The 12842-nt window shown below is 28.9% G+C and overlaps 1 protein-coding gene across 1 annotated transcript in view; it reads right to left on the bottom strand.

The window, feature by feature from the left end:
- The window catches only part of LOC132741180 (prion-like-(Q/N-rich) domain-bearing protein 25), a 53692-nt gene that overhangs the window by 15176 nt on the left and 25674 nt on the right, over positions 1–12842 (bottom strand). The window lies entirely within an intron of this gene.

Genomic DNA, 12842 nt, shown 5'->3' with positions numbered 1-12842 from the left:
ATGATTATTATGGATATATTAATCCCAGATCAGAAAGAGGTTTATTCTCTTCGTCTTTCCTCGTTCTTACAAAGAAAGAACATGTTCTACTAAATTAATAATAGATAATTTAATTTTAATGAATTTATTGGAATAATTCAATTTATTTTAATCTTTCAGTTAAAAAAAACAATTTAAATAGTGGGAAATTTTCCCCCTCAGTTAACCCAATAAACATTTTAAAAACGTAATAAAATAATTTACAAATAAATGTTAAGAAATATTTTAAGATAAAAGACATAATTTGTTCACACTGGGTACAAAGAGTTAAACAGGCATTATCCCAAAAGGGTGTATTTTCCATACATTAGGAACTACCACATCCAATAGTGAGTGAACAGGTGAATGTCAACATCACTTTACATATTACTATAATTCCTCACAAATTTATAATTTGCCTCTTATGAACGATTAATAACAAATGTGGTCCAAGAAAAAATTCTATATATATCAATTGGAATGTACCCGTACCGTTCAATTCATAAAAATAGTGATACATTTTTTTGTTTTGTTTTGTTATGTATTTATGCACATTTATCTTCTGTCAAGTTGTGTGTGTAAGCTATGATTCTATCGGTGTGTGTAAGCTATGATTCTATCGAGATTTGAATCGTATCGAATTTCTTTTAAACTGTATATGAATACACCATTTTTCTATTTAAGTCCTATTAACTTAAAAATAATGATAATGCTAAGACGCCTGTAACCGACCTAATCACATTCATATGATTTCCCATGATTTTTTTAAAAAGCTTCTAAATATGAATAGAGTTGTAAATTTTTAAATACGTTACATATATTAACATATCTATGAAAAATGAAAATTAAAGACGATATTTTTCCTTAAAGATGATTGTGTAATGTCGCTCTTACAAAACCTTGTGTCATCATACCTTTTTCATATTTTTACTTATCTTATAAACTTATATTAACTTTAATGACAACGTATATCATCTTTAATACAGGCTTATGATATTGCAAGTATCTTAGAGGTATCCTAAAATATATTCATTGTGGTTTCTTTAAGTTATTCATTTCATGCCTACACTAAAAGTGTTGTTGGGTATTGGGAATAAAATTTGGAAAATGGAGTCGCTTCGTCTGGCTGTTACCCTAATATTTATTAACAAATTTAAAAAAATCCTTTTATATTCGAATTCTTTCAGTTGGGACTAAGAGTCATATTTCTCATAACCTTTAAGCTTAGCTTGATGTTTTTAATGTTAATAAACTTGCGGATTGAGTGTAACGAACCTTGTAAAATATTGTAAAATTTTTTAGAAATACTTGCTTCTCGACAATTAACGAAAACAAAACTTTGATAAAAATTATATTTTCAAAAAGCGGCGATAATCCTCCGTGAAATTTAGTGGTTTTAATAAAAAATAAGTAAATTTACATTTGTTTTTTTAAAATTTTATACCACGTCTGATTAACTTCAATGTTGCTATTTTCCGGTTTATTGGACAAAATGAGATAAAATGCATTCCTATTTAAATTTTTACATTCATAATAATAGTGATTTGCAATGCGTCAATTTGTTAGCCATTGTAAAACGTCAGAATACATATTCAATTTTGACAGTAGCGTTTTTAAAAATGTTTGATAATTGTTATATTTTAAATAATCAATGTTGATAAAGGTATTGGAAAATAAACACATTCTGTCGTTCTAAATTTACACATTTTAACAGGTGATAAACCGAAGTGTCTGCATTAAGCAGTAAATTGTTAAGTAAAAGCAAAATCGATGTTAAAAAAACAACTGGAAAATCGAATATTTTGAGAAAATAGCAACCGCATAAATGTTTTATTTTGGGATGATTGTGTAATAAATAATTGACTCCTGGGTTCGAAATTCAACCTTTCTTGTGTTGGTTTCTTAATTTCCTTTCTCGGTCATTAAAATTTTTTTTGCGCTTGCTTAAAAACAGTATTTAAATTCTGTTTCGTGGAAATTGTAATTTTTTTCTTTTTAAGGGATATGTTATCAAATATCTAAAGAGATAGATTTGACAATTTTTAAGATTTCACAATGTTTGTCTGCTTTTTCATAATATGCAGAAAACAAGTGCTTCTCCTACAATTACAAATACACATCACAAAACAGCTTCCAAAAGAATGATTAGAATATTATGGTAGTAGTGTGTACTTTCTGTGGTGGAATGAAGATTTTGTAGCAACTAAAATTTTGCGGACGGCCTTTTAAAAAAGTTTTATATTTTAAACCCTTTTAAAGAAGTCTGATAAACCACTTAAAAAAAATCTATTTTTTTAAATTAGGTTTATTTTAAAACCTCCCAATGTCTATTTTTAAAGCATATATTTTGTTACTATGGAAAGGGTTGGGAAGTTTTAATTTGAAGAAATTATAACACTTTTTTAAAAGCACGTTTCAATTTAAAAAAGACAATTTTTTGAAGCCATTCCCCAAGGTACCCAAAAGGTTTTTAACTTTTAAAATTTAAAAGTTTAAAATTTAAACGATTTTGGCCTTTGGGAAAAAATTTTAAGAAATATTAAAGTTTCTTTTATGGGGCCTCAAAATATGATATATAATATGCAAAATTTTTTTTCAAAAGCACTTTAAAAAAACATCAACCATTTGTAATATTCGTTAAACCGTTTTTAACAAATTTAGTTCAAAGCACCCAAATTTCCTTTATTGGGGCTTTAAACCCATCGTAGTCCTTACCCCAATTTAGGGGGTACCCTTAAATCTTTTCCCCGATTCCCGTCTCCCTTTTTTAAATTTTCTCTTCTTTAAGTTTTTTATTAATTTCTATAAAATATATAAAGGGAAAAAACCATAGAACATTTTCACACGATATATTTACTTTCCATTTGTTATCTGTTTCAATTTTTTTTTCGATATATTATATCAATTTTACAGGGTCAAATTTTTGTTCCTTTTTCAAAGTGATCAAAACTGTTAAAATTTTACATTTCCAATTTTTTTTGAGACATTTAATGCCAGGGATTGAAACGCCAAAACTTTGTTTCACCCCTACTTTTTTATATACCCTTTTCGTAAAGTTTACATTTAAAACAACTGATTAAATTTTAAAAATTCGATTTCAAGCCCAAAACATTTAAAAAAAAAATAAAAATGCAAAATCTAATCCATTAATGTCATACAGTGTGAATTTTCTTACTTTGAGTTAACAAAAAATTTTTTTAAAAAAATGATAATATCTTATTGCATTTACACCGTGTATATCTAGTAACACAGGAATGTGCAAATAAACAATATAACGATAAATCTGTGCAACGCTATGACCAAAACGAGTAACATGGTATTTAAACGGACCAAAAATATTTAATTTTTAATTAATTAAACGAAATGAGAAGCGCATAACGGCTGGTAATGTTATACTTAAATCATCATTACAATTCTTTACAAATCATTCGTTTTGAAGACTTAAGTGTTTCGTCGAATTAAATGTACGTGAACATAGTTTTTTTAAAACAAATCTTCATATTTCAGTATTCCTTAAACATTAAAAAAGATTCAGCTACTATTTTAGGGGTAAATCAACATAATGATTGTTCTGGTGCATCATTCACGAATTCGGGTGTTAACGCTCGTAATATGGTCTCAGTCACGATTTATGAAAAATGTCTTTACGTACACTGATTATCAAAATTGCATAATGTAATATGTACGTGCTTGTATTCATTGGTATGCACGCTTTCAAGGACGCGTAACCGTCTACGACCCCCTGCTTTCAGCTGAAGGTAATTATATAAACGGATATTTGATATGCAGGCTTTTCCTCAGGTTATATTTTCCGATTACCTTCAGCCATGAACAGGCCAAAGAAACCAGCCTTCACCATTTTCAATTTTTGTCGTTTTCGGGTTCTTTAGGGATTTCCATTTTTTTTTCTTTATTTAAAGTTATGGAAACAAGTTTGAATTTTTATCAAATATTTGAGATATGTTTGTTGATATTTTCGATGTATAAGTACAATAAACAAAGAGATTAATTTTGTGTTGTTCTTCAGTTACTTCTTTTTTAGTTTTTCTTCTAGTTTAGTGGTTGGGTATTTTTTGTTGATACTGTATAATTATCATTCAAATATCTTATACAGATTGTCCGTTATATGCAGGCTTCCCTGACCTCTGGTCCCCTTTCAAAATCCCGATTTATTTAGTTAAGTGAGATCCAACGCATTTGTTTACGTGGGCTAATATGCCCCTTTTCATGGATTGTCATGAGAGGTTATATTGAAGGTTATAAGATAATCCCTGTATAAACAAATACAGTGACTCTTGTACCATTTCATGTTAAATATTGAATTTTACGTAAGCCGGTGCTAGAGGCATGGACGGGAACTTGAACAGGCCCAATCAAACTGACCTCAACATTTTTAATTGTGCAGTTTTGAGCGTTTCTTAAATGACTCGTTATTTTTCTATTCTACATAACTACAGTCTTTATCTCTTATCTTACCAGAAAGATGGGGTCAGTACGCGTTACCTTGTTATTTCTGCTGACATATGCCATTGGGCTTGTTATAAAATATTTTCAATAAAACTCGAAGATTACAAAGATACACATTTGTTTGATAGTATTTTATTGCGTCATAGAGTATACATCATACACATGTTCAAAATAAGTATGATAAATATTTTGCCAACAGAAGTACCACTTATCATCGTATTTGAATGATAGTACTTCGTTAGCAAAAGTTTATTTTTACTCCATATTAAGAGCTCATTATACTTGAAAATGATTATGTCTATTTTTTATGGTGCACACAATCTAACTTTGAATCAGATTTATGGTCCTGATTAAGACCTACGCGTATGCAATTTTTAAACTTATACTAAGTGGGGCTATGTAATAATAGTAAATCAAAGTTGAAACTGTTTGAAGAATAGCAATACCGACTTCAAAACACGCGCTATATTTGCCCTGGTACTTGAGAAAATTTATATACGCCCGTTGCCTAGATACATATGGTATTCTTTTTAATGGCTAGTTCCAATTTAAGTGCTTGAAACTTTAAAAAAAATTGTCAAACAAATAGTTAGTTGATTTACACCAGATAATGTCATTACTTGAATAATAAAAAACAAACAATTGCTTAAACGTGTTAGAAACAAGCACAATATGCATGAACTTGTTATAAACATTATAAGCATCTTTTTAAATGTCGTATGATCTTTACAATCAGCTTATTGCCATGATATTATGTATGGTCATTCTAATTGCGAGGTTAGCAAGCAATCTACTATATAGCAATAGCTGTATCATGGGCGATGTTTCTAGCGATTGTTATATTTCTACCCATTTGAACTCGACCCGTGCATTTTTTTCCAAAAAGCAATCACACAAAATTAATACCATTTAGCTTATATGTTTTTAAAAGTTTCTCTTGATATGAAGTTTACCTAGTCCTGAATTAATTTTTTTTATTGTTATTAGTGGGAAATAAATCCATAAACACATTATGTACGGAAATACCACAGATATAACAGACAGTGTTGTAGCAAAGATTTTGAACAGAGGAAAAATGATGTACACTTATATATATACGTTAGGTGCACTAATTAATCTTGTACCATCGCTGAAATAAATAATTTGAAAAACGAGATATTAAATTAGGAATGAAAACATGAACCCTTTTCCGAAAACGATGGTTAGTTTGCCTTTGTTCTATAATGGTAAAATGTAAATGCATGTAAGAAATGTGTAAACTGGCACCAACATTAAATTTTTATCTTTTGATTTTCAATCTGAACAAGTTTTGACTGAATGATTATCAAACCTTCGCAAATAGGATTAAAATAAACGGCAAGATAATTTCCCCATATTAAATGGTATTACTCAAATAAAAAATATATGACACTTAAGTAAAACAACATTGAGGTAAACTCTAGTGAGCATTTTTGAAAAACATTAATTTACTCAAAGCTTTGAATCTAAATCATGCACATTAAGGGACGATAAAAGTGTCTTTAAATACGAGTATTTATCATTAGTTTTGTTTTTATTTTGTCGATAAATCTTTCTTTTGGCCTCCTACGAACGATACGAGGTACAACATTGTCTTGTTAATTAGATTAAACTTTGTGATTGCTGAACGCTGTGGGAATGTGATATTAATTTAGCTAAATTCGACGTTACTGTTCTACGATTAATGTACTAGTTGTTGTTCGTTTAGACCAATAATTTTGTTCAACATTTTAGAACATTAACAAGATCTGTCTCTCTAGAATAATTATTCTAATCGTTAAAATGACCAAAAGCTTAAAAGCATTGCAACGTTTTTTTATTCTGTTCGGGCTAAGAATAGAACGAATATGTTTTTTTTAAATTTATTTCAAATTACATTTCCTAATTTTCTTTTACATACCATTCGATTTTTTTGGTTCCCCAGCAAATGTATGTAGATGTAGAAAATAAATTTAAATACTATAATTTTAACACATCTAACAAATTTCCATATATTTTTATAAATCAAAGAAAAACCTAGCTGAGATATTTTGATCAAAACTGAAACAAATAAATAACTTTTATTGAACGTAAAAGGCACTTACACATATTCGTCTCCAGGGTGAAATATAAGGATTTTTTAATGAGTATAACTTAAATAAGATTAACAACGGGATCCTTGGCAAGCATATCTTTTTTTCTAACGATTTTAATGAATAAAGTAATAAAGCAACTACCCAAAATAAGAATCCTTGAAAGTAATGCTAACAGTTAACGGGTCTTAATGTTATATGTAAATCATTGTTGTGCATTCCAAAGCTGTTTTCATCACAGTTTAAAAAAACTTAATCATGTTATTAATTGTCAGCTGTCACTGATACGACATGCCTTGCAGGTGGTAAGTAGCGTTAAAAGTTTAGCATGCCACATGAAATTAAAGATATTATAAATGCCACTGCGACAGAGGTTATCATCGAAAGGTGCCTAAAACATGTGTGCATAGGAAAACCACTACATGGAAAACCAGTAAGTTTTTAAGGTAACTAGATTAGTTATTGTTAATAGTTATTCATATTTGAATCAGGTATACCTCTCTTCTTCATTTTTCAAAAAAATTTTTTATCAAATCCATCCTTTTCTTTACAAATAAACTGATTTTCATAACAAACAGAAATAGTACAGTCATTCTGAATTTTTAATTCCTGTAGTTAAGATTTTGTATTTAATTTGTATAGTTTTAAACATGAACGACAGCAAAAAAAAAGATTTATGATTTTGTATGCAATTTGTAATGATTTTATATGCTATTACAAGTAAATGAAAGAGTTTATGATTCGTTGTATTTACACTGGTAGTGGCTTGTCTAGCGACTTTTTAGTAATACACAAATACACCTGAATTTGTAAGTAGTTTGTTTTGGCTGAATCGATGAAATAAAGAACTTATATGTACTTTGTATATCAACAACATTAACATCGTTCACTGCAAATCATATTTTTTTGTAAATTAGAATGTTTTAATTCATAGTCACAAAGTTTTTACTGTTTTACTGATTTAGAGTAGTTATCAGCGAATAAAGTTGGATTTTGAACTTATTTATTAGGTCATGTCCGAAGTTGATAACTTATTCACAAGATGTAGAACTCGAACCATGCATTATAATACAGCAATGCATTCAAAATTGTTTTTTGTTGGTTTTTTTATTGCCTAAGGCAAAAAATGTTTAAATAGGAATAATACTTGTATCGATTCCAATGTAGTAAAGATTGCATAAACGATGCATGAAAAAAAACATAATTGATTATTCATTGCGTGCTCTGACAATTGTCATATGTCAAGGCTTCTCCTAGCTTTACTGTAGTTAAGAGTAAACAACTTTGTGTGCATATAATGGCATATACAGTAATGTAAATCCTGAGCTTGTATTGTTTATATCTTTTAATCATTGTTGATGTTTGCGTGTATGATGACGTTAATAAATATTTCTCTTCCTTAAAACTTTTCCGGTGGAACGCTTTACTTTCGTAATAATTGGTGCATTTATCATTTTTGCATCGAGTTTTAATATACCCCATATAACTTGAAGGGATACTCAGGCAAATTAATGACAAAAATATTGAAATGATGTTATGTTCTCAAATCACGCTAAAATGACATTTTTTAAGTGCCAGCATGAATTTCTGTATATTTTATTTTTGGGTTTGAATCGTTAATTTATCTATATATGTTAAACGAAATTTAGACGAAAACAAAATCACCGAGTAGCTTCAAAAGAAGTCATATGACTTGAACAAATCGACGTAGACGTATACTTTTAAATTGAACTTCCGTTGGTATGGACGCGTTGCCAACCAACTTCGTTAAAATGTGACAAATCAGAATCTGTAAAATATTGGCTAGCATTTCGGTACAAGAATAAGCAGTGTAGAATTAGCCCGGAAGCGTGATGCACAAAATATGTTTATTTTTTATATTATAGTTATTTATTATGAATCCTGTTGCAAAAAGGGAAAAACAGAACACTTAGAGCCAAATGTTCTGTACAGTACGACGATCAACTTTGTATTAAATGACGTGTTGTCCGGGGCCGATTATCTAGCGTCATTGCAGGTCTCCCTATGTACAAGATTTCAAGAACCTAAAAGAACCTTTATATTCCAAAATAAACACATTAAAATGTTATTTATCATATGTAATACTTGCATGGCATATTTATTTTTATATTAAAGTGTGTTTTTTGTTGTTTTTTTTTCTTTTATAATATAAAAATTACATTTCTGAGTACCGACAAGAATAAGATTAGTGCTACGCGTATACCGAACGTTGATACCGACAACTTTACGTATCAGTTGCAAAATGTGTGCTGAAAATATCTTATGAACATGAGTCCACTTTATTTGTAGCTAATTTTACGATTTAATTGAAAACCTTGCATGAATATTTATGACTTCCGATAAAAAACATGGATCCTGTGTAATGAAAATTTACCGACAAAAACTTTTTAGAACGAGTTGAAGAAAGAACATGGAATACGTTTTTGTATTTAAACAATTTTAAGAGTATCACAGAGACAGCATGGCTTTAAATTAGGCCACATTTAATCAATTGTTAATAAACTATTTTTCCCAGCATGTTGACAGAAGAAAAAGAAAGAATTCATTATTTAAGATGTACAGAAATGAACCATATGACTTGATAAATCTTTACAACACGAATTTTCTTTTCTGTGAACTACTGAATCCTCAAAAAATATTGCTTCATCTTTTTCGACCATATTTTTTAAAATATATTACTTGTTAAGATAATGATTACATTTATAAGTTTCTGTTTTAAAAAGTAAACTGCATGCATATTTATCCATTTTCCATGAACGAATTTCTCTGTTTTTATGCTTCACAACACTGTTCAAAAGCAATATGAAACATATATGGCCAATCGAAGTATCACTTAACCATTTAATTTTAAATGAGTATTTCGTTAGCAACTGCATATTAAAAGCTCATCATACTTGAGAATGTTTATGTTTATTTTCTTTTTGCACAAAGTCAAACGTTGAATCAGATTTATGGTTTTGTTTAAGACCTCCGCGGATGCAATTTTTCAAACGTATATTAAGTGGGGCTATGCAATAGTTACTGTAGTAAATTAAAGTTGAAATTGTTTGAAGATCCATACCGTGAAATATCAATACCGACTTCAAAACACGCGTTATATATGCCTTCGTACTTACAAAAATGTATAAATGATAGTATCTTAGATGCAAATGAAATTCTTTTCAATGGTTAGTTCCAATTTTAGTGTTTGAGACTATATCACGATTGTCAAGTAAAATATTCAATTGATTATCACCAAATATTGTCATTACTTGAATGATACACAAACTTGTATTAAATGCAACAGATTTGTCATAATCAGTAAATACTGCTCATTAAATGTGGTGTAATCCACTACCATCTGCTTATTGGCCTGATATTTATTATGGGACTCTTATCCAAAGATCTGCGAGCAATTAATAGCTATATCATGGGCGTTGTTTCTTGCAATTTGATCATTTTCGTGTTGACCTTCGTGATTATATTTCTACTCTTTTCAAATCTACAACAATGCATCAATTTAAAACATATTTCATTGTATCATTTAAGATTATTAAGAGCGTTTCTAGATATTTAAGAAGTTTATCTAGTTCTGAAATTAAGACCGTATGTTTAGAGTAGACAATACCTTATTCACAGTTTTTAAATGTGTAAAAAAAAATTAAGTTCTTATTTTTAATTTTGCCAGCCAGTGTATTTACTATACATGTATCAAAGCTTTGCAAATACGCATTTATTATCGTTTTATTAATTCATTATTGAATATTATTACTAAAATAAAGAAAAAAATGACACTTGACAGAAACAATATTGAGGTCAACACTATTGAGCATTCTTTGAAAGACATTTATTTACTTAAAGCTTTATAATCTAAATCATCCACTTTAAGGGACGGTAAAAGTGTCTCTGCAAAAACGATTATATATCTATTTTTTTAATTTATCTTGTCGATAAGTCTTTCTTTAAGCCTCCTACGAACGATACAAGGTACAACTTTGTCTTGTTTATTAGATTAAGCTTAGTGATTACTGACGGTTGTGGGAATGTGACATATTGATTAATCTTATCGCAAAAAAAATGACCTGAAATTGAAAAGCATTATAACGCTTTTACTCAAATTAGGCTAAAGGAGCGCAAAACACGATATTTATATCGTTTCAGATTATATTGCTTAATACTTTATGCATACAATTCTTTTTTAAGTTACCCAACTGATTTGTGTAGGGAATCGAAATATAATAATATTAAGCTTTTGGACCTTATTGGAGATCCTTAAAGATTCAGAAAACAAACAGCAATTTATCTGAAATTAAAAATGTCAATGTTGTTACAAAACGCATTTTTATTTTAAATGGTATTTCTATGATACGGAGCGTTCTTTGTTTGAAAAATTAAAAAAAAAAAAAAAAAAAAAAAAACATATTGATGTTCAGACAAAGCCAAAACCATACCTAAACAGTTCATGTTTAATTTTGGTGACCCAACATTTTCGACCTACTTCGTCAAGTGACTTCAACATAAAATAACACTGTTAAAGGCATCTAGGTAAAGGCAAGACAGAAGTTTACAAAAATATCATATGCAGTTTGTCATACACGAAATGCCTAAGAGTAATCTACCCCATTATCCATAGCTTTATTCGTAGTTTTTCTTTCAGATAAATGTTTTCGACAAAAATCGTTGAGCACATATTCCATATTTTGACTATATTCAAAACTCCATATTTATTAGCCATTGCATAAAAGTTGGTTTAATCCTTGGTAAATGTCCGAAAGGTTTTTGATAATAACGATAATATTGCCTTTTCGGCTTGAGATGCCAATTGTTTCCTTGGAATGATCATAAATCAATGATTATTTAAGACTCAAAATGAGTCCCATATACTTGTATATAGATGTTATATTTTAGTTTTCTACATCATCGGCAAACATGAGATATACTTTATCAGGTATATTTTTAGTAATAAATACGTATGCCTGCGCCTTAATTTTGTCTTAGGAAGATAGATAATTCATTGATTAAAAGAATGAAACAAGTCGAACTAGATTTATCTCCCTGCTTGTTCCCATTACACGGTAAAACCATTTTGTGTTTTAACACAAGATTTTAAGTTAGAATACATACATTTTTAAAATTTTACAAACAATTCAAGTTCGATGTCAAACACACTCTAGAACGAGATCAGCTACATCAAACTTTATTTCGCTGAAATAATTCTGTTTATGAATTGAACTTTCTAAATGAGTTCTATAAAAATGTGTCTATTATGTCTTTACATATGTCAAATATATAAAATTGTAACGATTGTCTTCAGAATGATATGCATGCCTTTCCTTTAACATCTACTAGCTGATATAGAAAATATTTAATGCCCTGCATTTTTTTCTTATGCTGTATTTTTTCTTAATCGTTGTTAATTAATGTCAGTCATCAGTTACGTATATTTTGACGTTAAGATTCACAAAGTAATTGATTTGAAAACAGTAATAAAATTAATGCTTTTACAGAAATTGCTCTTTTTTATTTATTTATATTTCTTATATATGGAGATAATTAAACACGAAATTCATGTTCTTTTTGTTGATGTTTTCTTAATCTTTTATCTATTCTATATAGGTGTTAAATGAGTGTTTTAATCACCTTAAAGCTGCATACCAAAATATTTCAAGAGACTCAAACTCGAGAAAAAAAGTTGTGATTTTAAGAAAAGGGATAAGATTCAAGATAAAAGTAATAATTTCCATGATACGTGCATTTTATGACCAATTATGCAATATTTTTCAACATATTTCTATTGCGTTACTAACGCAGTAAGGGCTATTTTTTGCATATTAAGAACTCATTTGGTTAATTTAGAAAGGTTATAAGTGTTATTTGTAATATGATAAATGTTTCATTTAAATACATTTTCAAAATTTTAATGAACATAAGCTTGAATCTGGCTGCATGCTGCTTTAAGGATGAGATACCCTTTGTATAATTAAGTACTTTTTGTTGCAATTGGCTGTCTATGATACGCATATTCAGTTATAATTTGATCCCTTTAGAAAATAAATGTATCAAGTTTTTTAGTAGTGTTCTCTATTCTCGTTTTTTTTATTTGGGATTCATGACATTTTCGTTTATAATATTGATTCGTATTAATGGTATAAATCTACATGTAAGTAGTAAAAAGCAGTCCTGATCTCAGTCTACAAGAAGGATAATAATTGTGTTACAAATATAACCATTTACTAACATAAATGTGAGCGACAAAATACATGGACT

The sequence above is a fragment of the Ruditapes philippinarum genome, unplaced genomic scaffold (assembly GCF_026571515.1).
Source record: "Ruditapes philippinarum isolate M1 unplaced genomic scaffold, ASM2657151v2 ctg4167_1_1_1_1, whole genome shotgun sequence".
Taxonomy (NCBI): domain Eukaryota; kingdom Metazoa; phylum Mollusca; class Bivalvia; order Venerida; family Veneridae; genus Ruditapes; species Ruditapes philippinarum.
This window is presented reverse-complemented; position numbering and strand designations above follow the sequence as displayed.